General features: G+C 44.2%; 1 protein-coding gene across 2 annotated transcripts in view; it reads left to right on the forward strand.

The window, feature by feature from the left end:
* NRG3 (neuregulin 3) overlaps positions 1–19,284 on the forward strand; it is a 1,859,719-nt gene that overhangs the window by 93,126 nt on the left and 1,747,309 nt on the right. The gene's annotated exons all lie outside the window — the stretch shown is intronic.

Consider the following 19,284-nt stretch of genomic DNA (forward strand, 5'->3'; position numbering starts at 1 on the left):
AGCAGACATTTTAATTGCAGGCTACCCGTGTTCATTACTGTGTGTAAGACTTGAGGAGAACGGTTGTTGGAAACAAACAATTATTTTGCATTCACGGGCGCTGTGGTAGGTTTACGGGTTGCTGGGCAGATGGGGTTTAATGAATAGCTACTAGATTGTTCTCTTACATTTTGCCCCTGATGCTTACTGTAAAATTAGCCACCCTCAGTTTATATTTTGCTACCAATCTTCTGGCATAGCTTTAGGTGCACGTTAACACATTCCTCCCACGTTTTCCGGTGTGCCTGCATAGCCAGGCAGATAACTCTAAATAATTGAAACTGAAAAGTGTAAGCTTAAACCATGTATCTTACCTGTGAGGCTCTACCTAAACGAAAATGGGTGGGAACTTTTCATCACACAATCTGATTTAAAGTTGCTTGAATTTCATATGATTCCACATCATACAGTGGGGTTTCTAGAAGTGATGTTTATAGGTGGACACACTGGTGGAGTCATCTGCAAAGGTCAGTCCTGAAGAGAGTGTTTGCATACAGATAGATTAAACGCGCATTAGCTTAAATAGTTAATTTTGACTATCCACGTACACATTTATATATGTAAATAAATATAGAAAGATACACACATAAATAAAACGTCATATTTAAATATTTTACGTAAACATAAAGGATCATGTCGTATTGCCAATGACAGTTGCTATCATGCACTGAAACATATTGTGCTTAATGTGCTTAGCAAGGTGTGGTGTCTGTGTTTGTTCTCTGTTGGTTTGTGGCACGTGACATTCAACATTTTTGATGGTGGAGTTCAAGGGAGCGTGGGAGCAGGTGCCGGGATGCAGGACAAACGTAACTGGGGTGCTTGACCTCATATGGCCTTATAGAGATGCCAGTGATAGAATAATCATTTAAAACATGGCCATTTTGAGGAACACATGGGCCAATGGAAATGATGAGGAAACAATTCCCAAAGTTGAGAAGGTACTGAACTCGGCATCGTATCATGAACTTGTGCACTGAAGCAGAGCAGACATGCTTCTTGTTGGACCTGGCTTTTTGACAGGGACATCCCCAAACTTTTTGCCTCCTTCCTCCTATTTTTTCTGACCTGTTGTTGTTGGCTTTTGACCTCTGAGCACTTTACCACTGCTAACCAGTGCTAAAGTGCATATGCTCTCTGTGTAAATTGTACTATTGATTGGTTTATCCATGATTGACTATTTAATTTACCTATAAGTCCCTATTAGAGTGCACTACATGTGCCTAGGGCATGTAGATTAAATGCTACTAGTGGGCCTGCAGCACTGGTTGTGCCACCCACCTCAGTAGCCCCTTAACCTTGTCTCAGGCCTGCCATTGCCAGGCCTGTGTGTGCAGTTTCACTGCCACTTCGACTTGGCATTTAAAAGTACTTGCCAAGCCTAGAAATCCCCTTTTTCTACATATAAGTCATCCCTAATGTGTGCCCTAGGTAACCCCTAGAGCAGGGTGCGGTGTAGGTAAAAGGTAGGACATGTACCTGTGTAGTTATATGTCCTGGTAGTGTAAAACTCCTAAATTCGTTTTTACACTACTGTGAGGCCTGCTCCCTTCATAGGCTAACATTGGGGCTGCCCTCATACACTGTTGAAGTGGCAGCTGCTGATCTGAAAGGAGCAGGAAGGTCATATTTGGTATGGCCAGAATGGTAATATAAAATCCTGCTGACTGGTGAAGTCGGATTTAATATTACTATTCTAGAAATGCCACTTTTAGAAAGTGAGCATTTCTTTGCACTAAAAACTTGTTGTGCCCTTCAATCCACGTCTGGCTAGGTTTAGTTGACAGCTCCTTGTGCATTCACTCAGACACACCCCAAACACAGGGTACTCAGCCTCACTTGCATACATCTGCATTTTGAATGGGTCTTCCTGGGCTGGGAGGGTGGAGGGCCTGCCCTCACACAAAGGACTGCCACACCCCCTACTGGGACTCTGGCAGACAGGATTGAACTGAAAGGGAACTTGGTGCATTTCTTAGAGACTCTTTGAAGTCACCCCCACTTCAAAGGCACAACTTAGTATAAAACAGGGCCTCTGCCCTACCTCACTAGACACTTGCTGGAGAAGAAACCTGAACCAGAAACTACATCCTGCCAAGAAGAACTGCCTGGCTGCTCAAAGGACTCACCTGTCTGCTTTCTCCAAAGGACTGCTGTCTTGCTGTTGCCCTGCTGCCTTGCTGAACTCTTGTCTGGCTGTGAAAGTGCTCTCCAAGGGCTTGGATAGAGCTTGCCTCCTGTTCCTTGAAGTCTCAGGACCAAAAAGACTTCTTCCTTTCACGTGGACGCTCCGTGCGCCGAAAATTTCGACGCACAGCTTGTTTCGCGGCGAGAAAAACGCCGCACACCGACGCTGATCAACGCGACGCCCTCGGGACGATCGAGACTTCGACGCACAACCTCGCAAGGACAAAGCCGCCCGACTTCCAAGGAGAAATCGACGCGACGCCTACCGTGAGTGCGAAACTTTGACGCACGGCCTCGCAAGGACAACGCCGCCCGACTTCCAAGGAGAAATCGACGCGACGCCTGCCGTGAGACCACAATTTCGACGCACGGCCTCGCAAGGACAACGCCGCCCGACTTCCAAGGAGAAATCGACGCGACGCCTACCGTGAGATCGAAACTTCGACGCGCAGCCCCGCAGAACGACGCGCAGCCGGAAAATAAGCAGGAGAATCCACGCACAGACCCGGGACATCTGGTAATCCTCGCGATCCACAAAAAGAGACTGTCTGCGCGCCGGAAAACGACGCCCGACTTCCCCGCGTGGAAAAGAACGACGCAAGTCTGTGTGTGCTGAGCGGAAAACGACGCACACACCCCTTTTTCCACGCATCTCTTCTCCTGTGGCCCTCTGAGGAGATTTCCCACCAGAAACCAGGTACTCTGTGCTTGAAAGACACTTTATTGCTTTTTAAAGACTTAAAGACTCTTAATATCACTTTTCAGTGATATCTTTACAAATTCGTATTGCAACTTTGATCGTTTTGACCTACAATTATCCAGATAAATATTCTATATTTTTCTAAACACTGTGTGGTGTATTTTTGTGGTGTTATACTATGGTGTTGTATGATTTATTGCACAAATGCTTTACACATTGCCTTCTAAGTTAAGCCTGACTGCTCGTGCCAAGCTACCGGAGGGTGAGCACAGGCTGATTTTGGATTGTGTGTGACTTACCCTGACTAGAGTGAGGGTTCTTGCTTGGACAGAGGGCAACCTATCTGCCAACCAAAAACCCCATTTCTAACATTGGTGATCAGCGGTGAGGATAGGACTTGTGTTTGTGCAGTGACATACAGTAGCTAAGTATTTCACTACCTACCCACAGTTGAAGGTCAACTTGATTTTTCATCTTTTTTGGCTTTTTGTTCTCTGATGTCCTCCTGGATATACTAGTGATATTTTGGACTTTGGATTTTGGTTTTTGCTGATAAGATCTTATCAGAATGGGATTGCTTACCAACTCATGCTTTGTTCGTACTGACCACCTCACTAAGGCTGACCTAAGGAAGCTTTGCAGACAATGGGGCCTTCCTGTAGCAAGGAGATCTACTAAAGCGGAGATGCTCCATCACTACATAGTCTGGGGGGAGGAAAGATGGGCAGAGAGAGAGGCAGCAAGAAACCAAATGACTAAGTACCCCTCAGATGAGGAGGAAGACTACTCAGATGAGGAGGAGGGCTACTCAGAGTTGGACAGTGACCCAGAAATAGATGAATGGCTCCGAAGTCAAAGGCGACAGGAGCAACAATTAGAGGAGTATCTTGCAGAGGTTGAGGCAAAAAGACTTTTAGCCCTGGAAGAAGAAAAGATTGCAGCTCAAGAGCTGAGCGGTAAAGAACTGAAACTGGAGGCCGGAAGGGCTGAGTCCAGTTCAGATGGTGGCAGCAAAAATCTTGCATCTAGTACTGCTGAAGAAGGGCACAAGCCCAGAGATGTGGTGCCCAACTTGAAGAAGGGAGTTGACACACCCCAGGTAGTTCCCGTTATGCACAGGGTCCCTGAGAAGGATTGGGGAACTGGCACAGGGAGTCATATTCCTACTGGGGGGAGGGACACTTTACTGACTCTAGCAGAGAGTGACAGAGAAAAGGGTTCCCCCCTGGTGGACGTCCTGGATATAGAGTGTAGAGACATCCCAGAAGAGTATGGGTTGAGTGTCAGGGACAGGCAGATACTGTCTCACCAGTCTCAAGAGGGTGACATAGAGTGCTTTTCCAAGGCTGAGTTACTGGGTGGTTGGGTGAAGGGTACTGTGGTTAATACATGTGAAGGGCAGAGTGATGTAATTGCTGGAGAGCATATGTCTAGTCCTTATTTTCCAGAGCTACGCCAACACCAGGTGGAGTGTGAGTTCTCTGACCCAAGGGAACTTACAGTGGAGGCAGACTTTTGGGTGAGTACCAGAGAGTCTGAAGAGGCATTTGGGGGTGCTCCTGAAGGGAGTGGTCTAGGTGGTTCCCGACCAAGTGAGGTGGGAGAGGATTGTAGTGTCCCAGGTAGGTCTCAGAGCCTAACCTGTACCGTAGGGCCACCTTTTGAGGGAAGCCCCGCAGTGTCAGAAGAACTTGGGGGGATGACTGTAGACAGCATCCCAACAGTTCTGGTGTCTGGCAGTACCACTCCTAGTGAGGGGGTGCAGAAGTCCAGACATAGGGTTGAGAGGGGGTGGCAGACCCCAGTGGAGGATCTTGAAAGTCAGGGGTCAGCTCTGAGAGCAGAGCCCCCCAGGAATGACCCAGGTGAGACCGTTTCTGGTTTGGGGGAAACCCAGACTCTGCCGGATGGGCAGAGGTCGGGAGACCTGCGCCAACCAGACTCTTGTGTGGCCCTTGGGGACGGCGTGTCCCTTGTGGGGGGTGAGAGTGCCCCCCAGGAAGTCCTGGCATGCCAGGCAAAGATTCAACCTCAGGGTGGTGACTCTGGGTTGGATAACCGGGTTCAGAGGTTAAACTTTGACCTGGTGGGGGGTAGATGTGCCCCCCAGAAAGTCCTGGAATGCCAGGCAATGGCTCAACCTCAGGGTGGTGACTCTGGGTTGGCTTACCAGGTGAAGAGGTCAAACTCTGACCTGGTGGGGGGTAGGTGTGCCCCCCAGAAAGTCCTGGCGTGCCAGGCAGTTGTCCAACCTCAGGGTGTCGACTCTGAGTTGGATGGCCAGGTTCAGAGGTTAAACTCTGACCTGGTGGGAGGTAGGTGTGCCTCCCAGAAAGTCCTGGTATACCAGGCAATGGTTCAACCTCAGGGTGGTGACCCTGGGTTGGAGAACCAGGCTCAGAGGTTAAACTCTGACCTGGTGGGAGGTAGGTGTGCCTCCCTGAAAGTCCTGGCCTGCCAGGCAATGGTTCAACCTCAGGGTGGTGACTCTGGGTTGGATATCCAGGTTCAGAGGTTAAACTCTGACCTGGTGGGGGGTAGGTGTGCCTCCCAAGAAGCCCTGCTGTGCCAGGCAATTGTCCAACCTCAGGGTGTTGACTCTGGGTTGGATGACCAGGTTCAGAGGTTAAACTCTGACCTGGTGGGGGGTAGGTGTGCCCCCCAGAAAGTCCTGGCGTGCCAGGCAATTGCCCAACCTCAGGGTGGTGACCCTGGGTTGGAGAACCAGGCTCAGAGGTTAAACTCTGACCTGGTGGGAGGTAGGTGTGCCTCCCAGAAAGCCCTGGTGCGCCAGGCAATTATTCAACTTCAGGGTGGTGACTCTGAGTTGAATGGCCCAGTTCAGAGGTTAAACTCTGACCTGGTGGAGGGTCAGTGTGCCCTCCAGGAAGTCCTGGCGTGCCAGGCAATTGTTCAACTTCAGGGTGGCGACTCTGAGTTGAATGGTCAGGTGCAGAGGTTAAACTCTGACCTGGTGGGGGGTAGGTGTGCCCCCCAGAAAGTCCTGGTTTGCCAGGCAGTGATCCAGTCTGAGGGTACAGACCCTGGGCTGGAAGACCAGGTTCAGGGTGTCCCCCCGGACCTGGAGAGAGGGGCTACTGATAACAGTGCCCCTACCCTATTGTCTTCTGAGGAGGCCACTCCTAGTTGGAGAGTGCTGGACCCCAGAAGGGAGGGCAGGGGGAGGGAAGCCTCACCCCGGGCCCTAGTCCAACCTGAAGGTACAGACCCCAGGTTGGAGGGCCAGTTGCAGGTTAACAGCCCTGCACTGGTGGAGGAATGGTACAGGGCGACTTCTATAAGCACCCTGACCATGTTGGACTCTGGGGGTACCGCTCCAGGAGGGAGGGTACAGAGCCCCAGAGGGGAGGACCAGGTTCAGGCTGTCATCCCTGACCTGGTGGAAGGGAGAGTGGTTAAAGGGTGCCCAGCACCTGGGGCTACCGCCCCCCACTCTCCACAGCCACAGTGGTGGGAGAGCTTTGAGAGGCCTGGGGCCTGGCTCTCCTCCCTGACAACTGTCAGTAACCACAGTGGCTTGCTGTCCGGGTGGACAGAGTTATCCCTGGGGAGGGGACAAGTGTCACACCCCGGGGATAGAATGGGTAACACCACTGTGTTGGTCCTGGTGGTACTATCCTGCTCCTGGGATACATCTGTGAGCAATGTCAGGTTAGGTGCTGCACAGATGGGATCCGCAGGAAAGGAGAAAGGTTCCCCATGGATGGGCTTAGTGGGCCCTGAGAGTATGGACAGAGGGATCCAATTGGAGTCAGGAAGGCGAAGAACTGGAGCATGCCCCTGCTGTTGTGGGCCTGGGTCCTTGTTCTGTCGCCTCAAACAGGGAAGTACATCAGGATAGTGATTGTTCTCCCCTGGCTTTAGGCTGGTGGGGGGTCATGTTGGACCTGGCTTTTTGACAGGGACATCCCCAAACTTTTTGCCTCCTTCCTCCTATTTTTTCTGACCTGTTGTTGTTGGCTTTTGACCTCTGAGCACTTTACCACTGCTAACCAGTGCTAAAGTGCATATGCTCTCTGTGTAAATTGTACTATTGATTGGTTTATCCATGATTGACTATTTAATTTACCTATAAGTCCCTATTAGAGTGCACTACATGTGCCTAGGGCATGTAGATTAAATGCTACTAGTGGGCCTGCAGCACTGGTTGTGCCACCCACCTCAGTAGCCCCTTAACCTTGTCTCAGGCCTGCCATTGCCAGGCCTGTGTGTGCAGTTTCACTGCCACTTCGACTTGGCATTTAAAAGTACTTGCCAAGCCTAGAAATCCCCTTTTTCTACATATAAGTCATCCCTAATGTGTGCCCTAGGTAACCCCTAGAGCAGGGTGCGGTGTAGGTAAAAGGTAGGACATGTACCTGTGTAGTTATATGTCCTGGTAGTGTAAAACTCCTAAATTCGTTTTTACACTACTGTGAGGCCTGCTCCCTTCATAGGCTAACATTGGGGCTGCCCTCATACACTGTTGAAGTGGCAGCTGCTGATCTGAAAGGAGCAGGAAGGTCATATTTGGTATGGCCAGAATGGTAATATAAAATCCTGCTGACTGGTGAAGTCGGATTTAATATTACTATTCTAGAAATGCCACTTTTAGAAAGTGAGCATTTCTTTGCACTAAAAACTTGTTGTGCCCTTCAATCCACGTCTGGCTAGGTTTAGTTGACAGCTCCTTGTGCATTCACTCAGACACACCCCAAACACAGGGTACTCAGCCTCACTTGCATACATCTGCATTTTGAATGGGTCTTCCTGGGCTGGGAGGGTGGAGGGCCTGCCCTCACACAAAGGACTGCCACACCCCCTACTGGGACTCTGGCAGACAGGATTGAACTGAAAGGGAACTTGGTGCATTTCTTAGAGACTCTTTGAAGTCACCCCCACTTCAAAGGCACAACTTAGTATAAAACAGGGCCTCTGCCCTACCTCACTAGACACTTGCTGGAGAAGAAACCTGAACCAGAAACTACATCCTGCCAAGAAGAACTGCCTGGCTGCTCAAAGGACTCACCTGTCTGCTTTCTCCAAAGGACTGCTGTCTTGCTGTTGCCCTGCTGCCTTGCTGAACTCTTGTCTGGCTGTGAAAGTGCTCTCCAAGGGCTTGGATAGAGCTTGCCTCCTGTTCCTTGAAGTCTCAGGACCAAAAAGACTTCTTCCTTTCACGTGGACGCTCCGTGCGCCGAAAATTTCGACGCACAGCTTGTTTCGCGGCGAGAAAAACGCCGCACACCGACGCTGATCAACGCGACGCCCTCGGGACGATCGAGACTTCGACGCACAACCTCGCAAGGACAAAGCCGCCCGACTTCCAAGGAGAAATCGACGCGACGCCTACCGTGAGTGCGAAACTTTGACGCACGGCCTCGCAAGGACAACGCCGCCCGACTTCCAAGGAGAAATCGACGCGACGCCTGCCGTGAGACCACAATTTCGACGCACGGCCTCGCAAGGACAACGCCGCCCGACTTCCAAGGAGAAATCGACGCGACGCCTACCGTGAGATCGAAACTTCGACGCGCAGCCCCGCAGAACGACGCGCAGCCGGAAAATAAGCAGGAGAATCCACGCACAGACCCGGGACATCTGGTAATCCTCGCGATCCACAAAAAGAGACTGTCTGCGCGCCGGAAAACGACGCCCGACTTCCCCGCGTGGAAAAGAACGACGCAAGTCTGTGTGTGCTGAGCGGAAAACGACGCACACACCCCTTTTTCCACGCATCTCTTCTCCTGTGGCCCTCTGAGGAGATTTCCCACCAGAAACCAGGTACTCTGTGCTTGAAAGACACTTTATTGCTTTTTAAAGACTTAAAGACTCTTAATATCACTTTTCAGTGATATCTTTACAAATTCGTATTGCAACTTTGATCGTTTTGACCTACAATTATCCAGATAAATATTCTATATTTTTCTAAACACTGTGTGGTGTATTTTTGTGGTGTTATACTATGGTGTTGTATGATTTATTGCACAAATGCTTTACACATTGCCTTCTAAGTTAAGCCTGACTGCTCGTGCCAAGCTACCGGAGGGTGAGCACAGGCTGATTTTGGATTGTGTGTGACTTACCCTGACTAGAGTGAGGGTTCTTGCTTGGACAGAGGGCAACCTATCTGCCAACCAAAAACCCCATTTCTAACACTTCTGTTCTAATTTTTCATTTAGATCATCATCTGCAGACAGCAGAGTTCAGAAACGGAGAGGAATGCACACCTTTTCATGCTACGCCCCTCAATGTGCATTGTAAGGTCATTCCAAGCAGAATGTAACCCTTGGGTATACTTACAACTAGGGTCTCGGTTTTATAGAAACTATTATTTTAACGTTTTTGCCAGTATCTCTGCATATATTTTTGTAACTCCGCCTATTGGTGTTCATCCACAGTTAGGTCGAATTCTGTGAAAAAATGTAGTTTTTAGTGGTGTTTTTTAACCAATAACCGAGACCCACAGTTGGAAACCTATCCAAGCAGCAACTTCTAAAACAACCATACACATATTTGAAAATATTAGTATTATAGTTAGTGCTTAATTTGAGCCGTTGATTGTAGCTGTATACCATCTGCATTCAATTTTGAAGACCAGCACTTATTTTTCCAAATCAGACTTTGACCCAGAGCAAGAGAGGGAAAATCATTCAATGGGAAAGAAGAAGAATGAACAGCGGCGACAGACAGCGGTAGCAGTGACCTGCACAGTTGAAAAAGAGGTGTAGGGAGTGTCTAGTGGAGGTTTAAAGGGGCATGACGTAATCAAAACTTCACAGCGTTGGTAGTCATTCAATAGCGTAGGCCATGGGATCCTTTGTAAACTTTGGGCCCTACCACTTTTTCTTTTATAAATTAGGTACTGACTATAGTACAAATACGTGTTATACTGTAGTACTGTAAGGAAGTATTGTCCCTTTTTTAATCCATTTGCTGCTAATCAGTAGAGATTTATTTTTAAACTTTTAGTGATAACATAGAAAGTGACTCGGAAGACCTACTTTCTTTACTTAAAAAAAAAAATACAGACATAAACACATGTTGTTTTCGGTCTCTATATATGTGTGAAGAAACTTAAGAATATGTGTCATAACATCAAATTCAGAATGGTTAATTTACGTTTATGTGTGTTCATAGTTTAAAAGTTTTAGGTATTCACAAAGTATGTGGGCAAGCTCTTCAACCACCATTCTGATAGTGTTAAATAAGTCCACTTTGGATTTCCTGACAACACCTCTGGCACAGCGCAAAAAAACCCCAAAAACATTGTATCTACTTATTAGGCACACAAAGTACAAAAACACTTAAACCTTGGTTACAGTGCATTATGCATGTTAATGCTTTTTGAATAACATATAACACAGACTGTAGCACAGTTGACAGTGTGTACACACAAGCATGGCATTGTATATGTGTCTTGCTGTGTCCCTTTCTCCCTGAACCACTGTGCATGGCATTTGGCCATACACAGTGGTCCAGTGGTGCATTGCACGGGCAAACTTCTAAAAAAGTAATTCACTGCACTAATGTAGCCACTTGTATTTTATCTGAAGTTGTGTTAAAATATGTGAATTAATGCACTTGCTTACTATATGTTTAAGTGATGTCTAAACAAGGCTGATGATCCCATATGTTTTCTGTTATTGCACTGTTGTGTTGACATCTTAGAGACCTCTAGTAGCATATTTTGTTGCTGGAATGGGCAGCAAAAGACTGGAGCAACAATGACATTTTTCTGATGTTGTAAGTGAGTTAGAATCAAGGCCGCATTAAGAGGAGTCAATATGCATCCCCACACGGATAACCAGAAGTGTTTTATATTTCTGAGCTTGTGTTTTTGCTCTGTGGAGTGATTAGGCCTCCCATTGCATTAGTTTAGGAAGTGTTCCTGCATGCTCTGTTAGCAGGACAGTTAGAGCCAACTCAATTGTACTGCACTATTTTATTTTATTCTGCTCCACAAGATGTTTCAGAGCACTTCCTTTTATTAAGTTAAAAAAGAGTGTCATGCTCTGTCTGCAGGGCAATACCAACTGAGTATTTGTCTTCTTCCACCCCAGAGTGTTGCTGTGCTTTTTCAACCTGCATGCCTAGCTAACTGACATTGAGTATTGTTTAAAGACGATGGTGAGGCTGCCTGCTTGGTTCTCCTCTACTATTGTTAGTGCAGGTGAAGGAAAGTGGAGTAGCTACTGAGAGCCTTCCTGCCTCTCCATGTCATCACAAAGGCTCAATGTATTCAGGGAATATTGTTAGACTGGAATTTGTCATCCTGGCCATATATATGGCCCACCTGCTCTTCCATATATTGGGGGCATGAAAGTGGCAGAGAGGGAGGCAGGGCTCATATCCTACAGGGATCGCGTCCTGGCCTCTGAGCCAGACCCTGGGATTTGAATGATATATCAGGGTGAGAGCCTCCCCTCATAGGGTTTGAATTCAACAGTCATTGATCCAATCTAGTGTGAGCTGAAAGGATGTAGCCCTTTTGAGTTTTCCCCTAAATCATAATTGAGATGGAGGATGGTTATACATGCTAATAGTCATGGGCAAGGTGGAGGCATGGACCGAAGTATTTGATATGGTGGTAAGCATCACCAGTCTATAGTTTCTGAACGTAGATAATATGGAAGGGGATACACTTTGAAGTAGTGAATTGAGGATTACTTAGGCCTTTGAAGCAAACATTTTAAAGGACTTTATGTACACTACTGGATCCATTGAGAAGACATTTTTCCTTAATAACTATAGTGCTGTTCCACGAATGTTCATGAAACTTTAAAAAATAATGTACCTCTACTTTGAGCTCTTTATGGCATATCTGTCAAACTGGGGACTGAAAATAGTGATTGGGGTCCCAAAAGTGATTTCTTTGATCCTTGTTACAGAGACAAAAACAGCTCAGCCGAATTACATAGTACTTATCACTCACCACGTAAATAGAACTTACTTAATGAAAGACCAGTCTTTGCGGTGCAAGGGTGTCCCAAGCTCCAGGGCGCCCAATCCAACACTCTGCATTGGCAGTGGGCTCCTGGCCTGAAAGCTCCTGACTGGCAGTGGAGCAGGTGTGGAGGGGGAGTCCTTGTATTTTGCAGGGGGGCCCACTCACGTTTTGTTACGCCACTGCAATAATGTTACCAATATACCTACTTAAAAGAAGTATACATGCCTACCTGGTGGCTTGCATAGTATACAGAAAAAAGCAAGTATATTATATTTCTTAAAGTAGGAAATGACCACTTGGAAATAATTAATCACTATAGTAGGCATTTTCGCTCTGGACAAGGACATTTTCACATACTTCTACTTAAATAATGCACTAAAATACCCACATCCTGACTCATTACCTCGTTGGTCTTCCTCAATCTTTCCTTTGGTGTCTTCAATTGATCAGAAAACCATTCCATGCAAAAAATGACTCATTACCTCAATTACCTTAAGTCAGGTATTTCGATCTTGAGCCATATCTCCCCGTATTCAATCATTTGAAAATGAGTGTATTATTTCTGTGAATTATTGTTGAATTCATGAGATTAGTTTAAGAAATGTAACACATGACCGTCTATAATACATGCATGAACCAAAATTTAAAGTGTCACCTACTGACTAAGGACATGTCCCCATTGCAGGCTCTTTTCCATGTGCTAATGTGAATGGAACATATGTAGAAACGTGTCCAGCACATAGACATAGAGCTGAAGTTTACTCATCGCTCTGCATTTATTTACAGTTAGCCCACCAAACCAAAGAAAGGAGCCCCGAATGTGTGCCCATGCAACACTCACTCACATAGAGCTCTTCAGGGATCCCTCAAATGCCCCCTGCAAAGACTTTTGAAAGGTTGACTCGTAGTGAACTACCAGACTCTTGCCATGGACACCTTGGCTTCCTTTTGAGAGGTTGCCAGGCAGCACACTGAAAAGGAAATGTTCTATACATATCTAAGAATGGTAATTTTGACCTACTGTAGTCACTCTTAAAGGCCACCTTGAGGGAGTTGGGTGTTGACAAAATGCTGGTCACCTTGGTGGTAGCAGATGTTCACCCTGATGTCCCAATGCCTCCTTGTGTTTGCACATTCTTCTGCCATATGGAGCAAGCAAATGCACAACACATTTGCTTCGATTGCATGGGCCATTAAATAAGGGAATTCTCTCTCTCTCTCTCTCTTGTAAATAAGTCCTATGTATGGGTTGGTCAGAATTCAGCACATAGAAGGAAATACCAATCAGCTGCCCTTTCAGGACTAATAGTGCCTCGGAAAGTTTCCACACAGGGCACAAAGTCTATGTTTGACATGATATCATATATGCATATATAAAAACAAAAGTTGTTTCTCACTGTTCATTTATCCAGACGTTTTTTAGGGTGCATTGACTAGGCCCTCTGAGAGCCTATCAGTAAAGGATTGGCTGTCTGCTCCAGTGGACACCAGAGAGCACTGCTTCAGGTAGGGAGAGAGAGGGAAGATGCAGAAGGTGGAATGGTTTTGGTGGGAGAAGCCCTGTTTTTTTTTGGTTTTGTTTTGTGCATTAGGGACAGGTGGGAGATGCCATGTTATGTATGGCTCCGCCATTCCTACTCTGCACCTTCGTAGCAGATGAACAACCTCTCAGAACCTTGAGGAGATCTCATCACTCTCGTTATCTATTTAATGTCACTCAGAACCCCACTATGAAAAACATCCCCTTTGTTCACTAAATGCATCTGTAATTCTACATATTGATTTATTTACTGTGGAACCAAGTGGCTTACAGAGTGAACAATATGCCTGGGCGAAATGTAAATTATGCTGGAATATTACAAGAAATTTCAAGAACTTCATGCTACACCTATTACTCTAAATTACACCATTACGCCTCTATGCATAAATATGAGCCATTTGCTGTAAACGTTTACTGTGAATGCTCAATTCACAGTAAAAAACATTTCCATGGATGCACAGAACAACAGAAATGTGAGCTGCTGTGGTTCTTTGTGAGTTTGTCTAAATGCATGTTTGCATCAAATATTGAATATGTTATGTTAAAATATAGAGCAAAATGCTGAATTTGAATGTTGTGTAATTTCACATAATTTTCCCGTACTTTCATGTAATTACACCAAAAACAGATTACATATCATTTGCACACCACTAGTGAACAACCTTTGTGATCCTGAAAAAAACCCTTTGTTTCCTGACCTCACTTCCACTCTGGTAACATTTGAAAGGCTTGGAAATAGCTTCCCCATTGTATTACTTGTTCCAAAATAACCGGCAATTTATAAACGACAAAACAAGCAAAGTGATGCTAAATTGGCATAATGGAAATCATGTTTTACATCAGATCGACATTTTGTAAGCGTCATTCTTGGCCCTTTGTGGGTAGTGATAACACTGTTGCCTCTTGTGTCCCTGCCAGGACTTGCAGTTAGTGAACATAGGTTCTAAGTTAGGAATACAACTGAGGAGCATGGCTTCTGCAAGTCTGGCAACTTATGAACAGTGAGGAGGGAGATGTCTTGTCATCTGCATGATGCAAAACCTTCTTTTTGGCTTTTAATAGCCAGATAAAAAAGTATGCATATTTTTTAAAGCAGAAATGTAACACACAATCACAGAAAACAGATTGCAGACACTGATGTTACAATAAAACATACTGTGTCAATGGGAGTCCTGGTAACTGTAAAATCCAATTAATTTATCAAGATAACAAGCTATTGTTCACCTTCATCTTATGAGTCGATGATAATGCCTTACAATGCACTCATCCAGATATAAACTACAAACCTAAATACTCCATCTTGAAATGTAGGGTAGTTATTCCTTCAAACCAATGGGGAACATTACCAATCTCAACACTGCATAGATATGTAAGCAAACTATAATCACACAATGATACCTTGCCTCAAAGACTAGAGTCAACAATAAAGACCACAACAATAAGAATTGAAGATGAAAGCGTATTGACAGTGCCAAGAAGCCATATAAGAGGCACACATGAGCTGTGTATTGCTTATAGCACATCATCAGGACGTGAGGGATTGTACAATGCTGTGTCCTCAGTGTTTTCTGGTTACTTTGAATTTCTGAACCTTTCTACATAATCCGCCACCAGCTGCATAATTTGAATATTTCAATAAAAATTATTGTAGCTGAAAAGGATCAAAAGTTAGGCAAAATGCGCCATAATTGGTGATGCACAGTAGCAGATCTTTTGCAAACATCAACTGCTCACCGTTCATTTGATTTTCAGATAATTTTAGGATCTGGCCTATAAGCACATATGTCAGTATTTAAAATTCTTTACTGGTTGCAAAAATGCTGCTTGCACATTGCGACATCTGGCCCCTGGTTTTGTAAAAGAATTTTGATAGATTTCTTTAGGGCTGTTTCAAAAGGGCATTCATGAGCAAGTTAAGCAGTACTCACCTAGTACTATTTCCCTTACTAATAAATGTCCCTTCGTCCGTAGTAGAGTTTGCCATATCATAAGTGGACTGGATGTTCGACCATTATTTAAGTCAATATAATCAAAACTGTTCTGATAAACTCAGCTATACCTATCAAGCATGCCTACTTTCCTATCCTCTATTTGCTCTAATTGATGAAAAAAGTAGTGTGTTATGATGTAACTGGTTCTAGAGTGTGAGGCTGAGAGAGTTCCACGAGGGTCAGTTGGCCTCTGAATCTCAGGAAAGATCAATGCCAGGTTGTGTGCTTAAATAAACATTAAGCTACAACTGTGCTGGCTCCGTGTTGTCAGCTTCAGTTTCACAACACAGAGCAAGTATAAGAGTGCATAATATCGTACCAGTGTATATAGTTAAGTCCAAATCTAGCAACAGCTCCTTCACACTGAAAGTTTATTGGTTATGTGGCGAGACATTAAATAGACTTTGCCAGTTCAATTTGATTTGTTCAGTTTTTCCAAGAAAGCCCCTGGCTTAAGAACTAATAAACGAAAATGGAGGTCTTTTTGCCAGTGTGCAAGGATCACGCTTTTGCAGGCCTGTGCCAGAGGGCTAGGAAACACGGAAATTAAGTATATTTCCTGGAATCAATATCCTTCATGAATATCAGCGTATTTTTTTTAATGAAACTCTCACCAAGTTATTGCAATACAAGCTTATATGTTAATTTATGTTTTGTTATGCTATGTTATGCTGTACCTCCACGCACCTAACCCTTATCCCTAATATATACTACAATTTAAATAAAAACTGAGATATTGCTTATGTGTGCACTCATTCTAAAACCTGCTGCCCAGGTGCAATCCTTTGAAAAAGGAACTATGAATAATTCAAATAATAATTGTGCGCCACACTAAACAATATTAAGAAGTCCAATTCTTTAATATACATCCAATTTAGCCTTCTCTTTTATTTTTTGCTCTTCTTTAAAACAGCACACATTCATAGCAGAAACAGCCAATGCATTTTGTCCTTAAAGGAGGACTTCTTCAGGGCTAATAGCTCAATTCATATTCAGGGTGATATTCTCATTGTGGACACAGTGTCAAATATACTCAATATCAGCACCTTCACTCATGCTGAAAATAATCTAGCAGTTGACCCTCGCTACAGCCGTAGATGAGGCCTGGTGGAAAAGTTTCTGTCAATCCTATGGAGTTTTTAATGTTGACGAGGAGGGGCTGACTGTTTTTAATGGGTACCTGCAGCTGGTCCAGTTTAATCTGAGAGCCAATGATGTCAGTGGTAAAATAAATGTTTTCTTTCTCACCATAATTTTACGAACGTTTTACACTAGTTCATCATTATGTACTAATGTACTGAGGTCAGTGGGAATCAAAATATGTACTTCCATACATTATTTAACTGAGCTACAAGTCAGCTTGTCATCATTAAATTTTTCGGATACGGTGCAGAAAGCAATAATCATGTGATATACATGCGAGTTGGTTCTATTTATTCTTTTTTAATGCATATTTTTTATTGTGTTTTAACAGTGAATTTGTATATCACATTACCACATAGTCTTCCTCAAATGTGACAAATGAAGAAGTGCTATCCCCAACTCTCCCCTCCTGCAACTGCTCTCCTTACTTATCTCCATACAGTTCTTGATACAGTCCAATAGACGGAAACATCTATGTGTCTCAAAGGGTCCTCAGAGCCATGTAATGTGGACCGTGTACTGCAGCATTGTACCTAACACCTCCCACAGGGGTCGTCCTAGTTCTTTCTATTCCCAGTTATTGCTAGCATTCAGTTTAAAAAGTGGATGCCTGTAAACAGTTAATCATGACTGCCGAGGTAAAGTCAGTTGATCTTAAATACTGTAGATCTGGAATAATCGATGGGGATGGGATAGAAGAAATCAGTGGTTTTGCTGTGCTCGAACTTCTAGTTTCAGAGCTGAAGTAGACGATATTGCAATCTCATTCATTTACACCTTATTCTAGTAGATGGAAATAATGGCGGATTTTTCATTTGAAAACTGATTTTATTGCTAATGTCTATGTAACATGTACAAGAAGCCTACAGGAAAGTTGGTATTGTGTTTTATATGGATATACTGAGGTCTGTTTTGCCTCAGTCGCTCCTGGATCTACATTGGACACAACTGACACACCACAGAGTAACCTGCATTTTTGGTACCAAAATAATAACATGTTCAAGATCCATATTTAAGATCCACACTTCTTTTTGTACTTGTCTTCTTGTTCTTTTGATTTTAGACACCATGCAGATTCTCTGAAAGTTGTTCGTTTTATGTAAATACTCAAATAGCTTTCAAAAAAATCAAGCACATCATATCTAAAAAATGTGCCTCAATGAATATTACTTTCTTTCACTTTTAGAATTTCGTTCCTGCCAAGTTGTAATATTTTATTTATATGGTCAGCTGTACAAAATCATTTTGCAGCTGGGAAGTCTACAATATGCACAATCACATACTTTGCAACTGAAAAAATAACCTTTTCAAATGTGCAAACTGTACTTTATGAGTTGGAAGTGATATGTTTTCTGCAACTCTCTCACAGTTGAGCGAGGGTTCTGTATCCCTTAGGCATTAAGAACTTTAGAGTTTGATGTAGAGGGCACTCTATCCCATACCTGATTTATAGACAGGCGGAGCTTAAGTATGTCATGTTCATCTCCATCACTGACATAGTCTTCCAACAACCTTATGAAGTAAGGACCATCAGAGGTTTGGAGATTTGTCCCCCACCCAATTTAGAGCGGATGGCCGAACAGTTTCCACTTCCCCTTAACACCAGGTAAAAGTTGGCATTTAAGTGGTTGTGAAAACTGCAAAAATCCACTCCCCCCTCCAACACGACACGAGACAACTCATGTGGTGGGGAGGTCAGTCATTTTTGTATTTTCAAGAACAAAACCCTGCTTTCAGATTTTGATTTTGAAAATAAAAAAACATGTTAAACGTTTGATCGACTGTACTTTCATTTTGATGCATCCGTCAATTAAACGTTTTATACATTGACATGAATCACCATGACAGTGGTCCATGTCAATGTTAAGACATGTACCCTGGGCTGGTGGACATGTCTAAATTTAGAGTATGGTGACGGTCAGTGTGACAGTATATTTTACTTTGTCTCACTGAAGAAGCAATCACTCTACTCCGAATTCTACATCAGACCCTTAGTCAATGTGCCAATAAAAAAATAGAAGACCCTAAAGACTCTAAGCTTCTGCAACCCACTGAGCATTATATGAGTAAGGAATGTTTTATGCAACAATCAGTCCTGTGAAACTCACAGGAGTAGATAGCGGAACTCAAACCCTGTTTTATTATGAACAGGCACACTCAATAATTCACACTATGAATGTATTTTATGCTTTGATTACCATGAAAAACCTATCCTGTTACAGAAAATATGAATAGTTATCATGAAAACAAGCTCAATTATTACATAGCACTGCAAATGTATAATGTGAAAAGGGGGACACCTAAAAGACAAATGTATGAAGATCATATCAGAAATGTTTTTCCGATTTGCAAGGTATACTTTTTAGCCCTACTGAATCGCAAAAGAAATGGGCCATCTAATAGGCATTCTCTCCTCTTTTGTAAGTTGATATGCAAACTATCAGTTGATTTGCTGCCACATTCCTAAAGTAGAGGTTGTTCCTTGTGAATGGTGGCCGCCAGAATTGAGGAAGGAGACAGTGGTCCAGTGCAACACTCTTTCCTCCATCCAATGTTATTCTCTTTATGCTGTCTTTTTTCATTTATATTGAAAGTAGCCCCTGCCCTGTTAAGGGGCAGCTTAAAAAATCCTGGTATGCAGTTAATACTGATGCATATGCAGGGATAGAAGTCTTCTGTCCCTTACGGGGCTTCATCATAGTATTCAGGGTCATTTGCAGAGGGATGAAAAAAA

The sequence above is a fragment of the Pleurodeles waltl genome, chromosome 6 (assembly GCF_031143425.1).
Source record: "Pleurodeles waltl isolate 20211129_DDA chromosome 6, aPleWal1.hap1.20221129, whole genome shotgun sequence".
NCBI lineage: Eukaryota > Metazoa > Chordata > Amphibia > Caudata > Salamandridae > Pleurodeles > Pleurodeles waltl.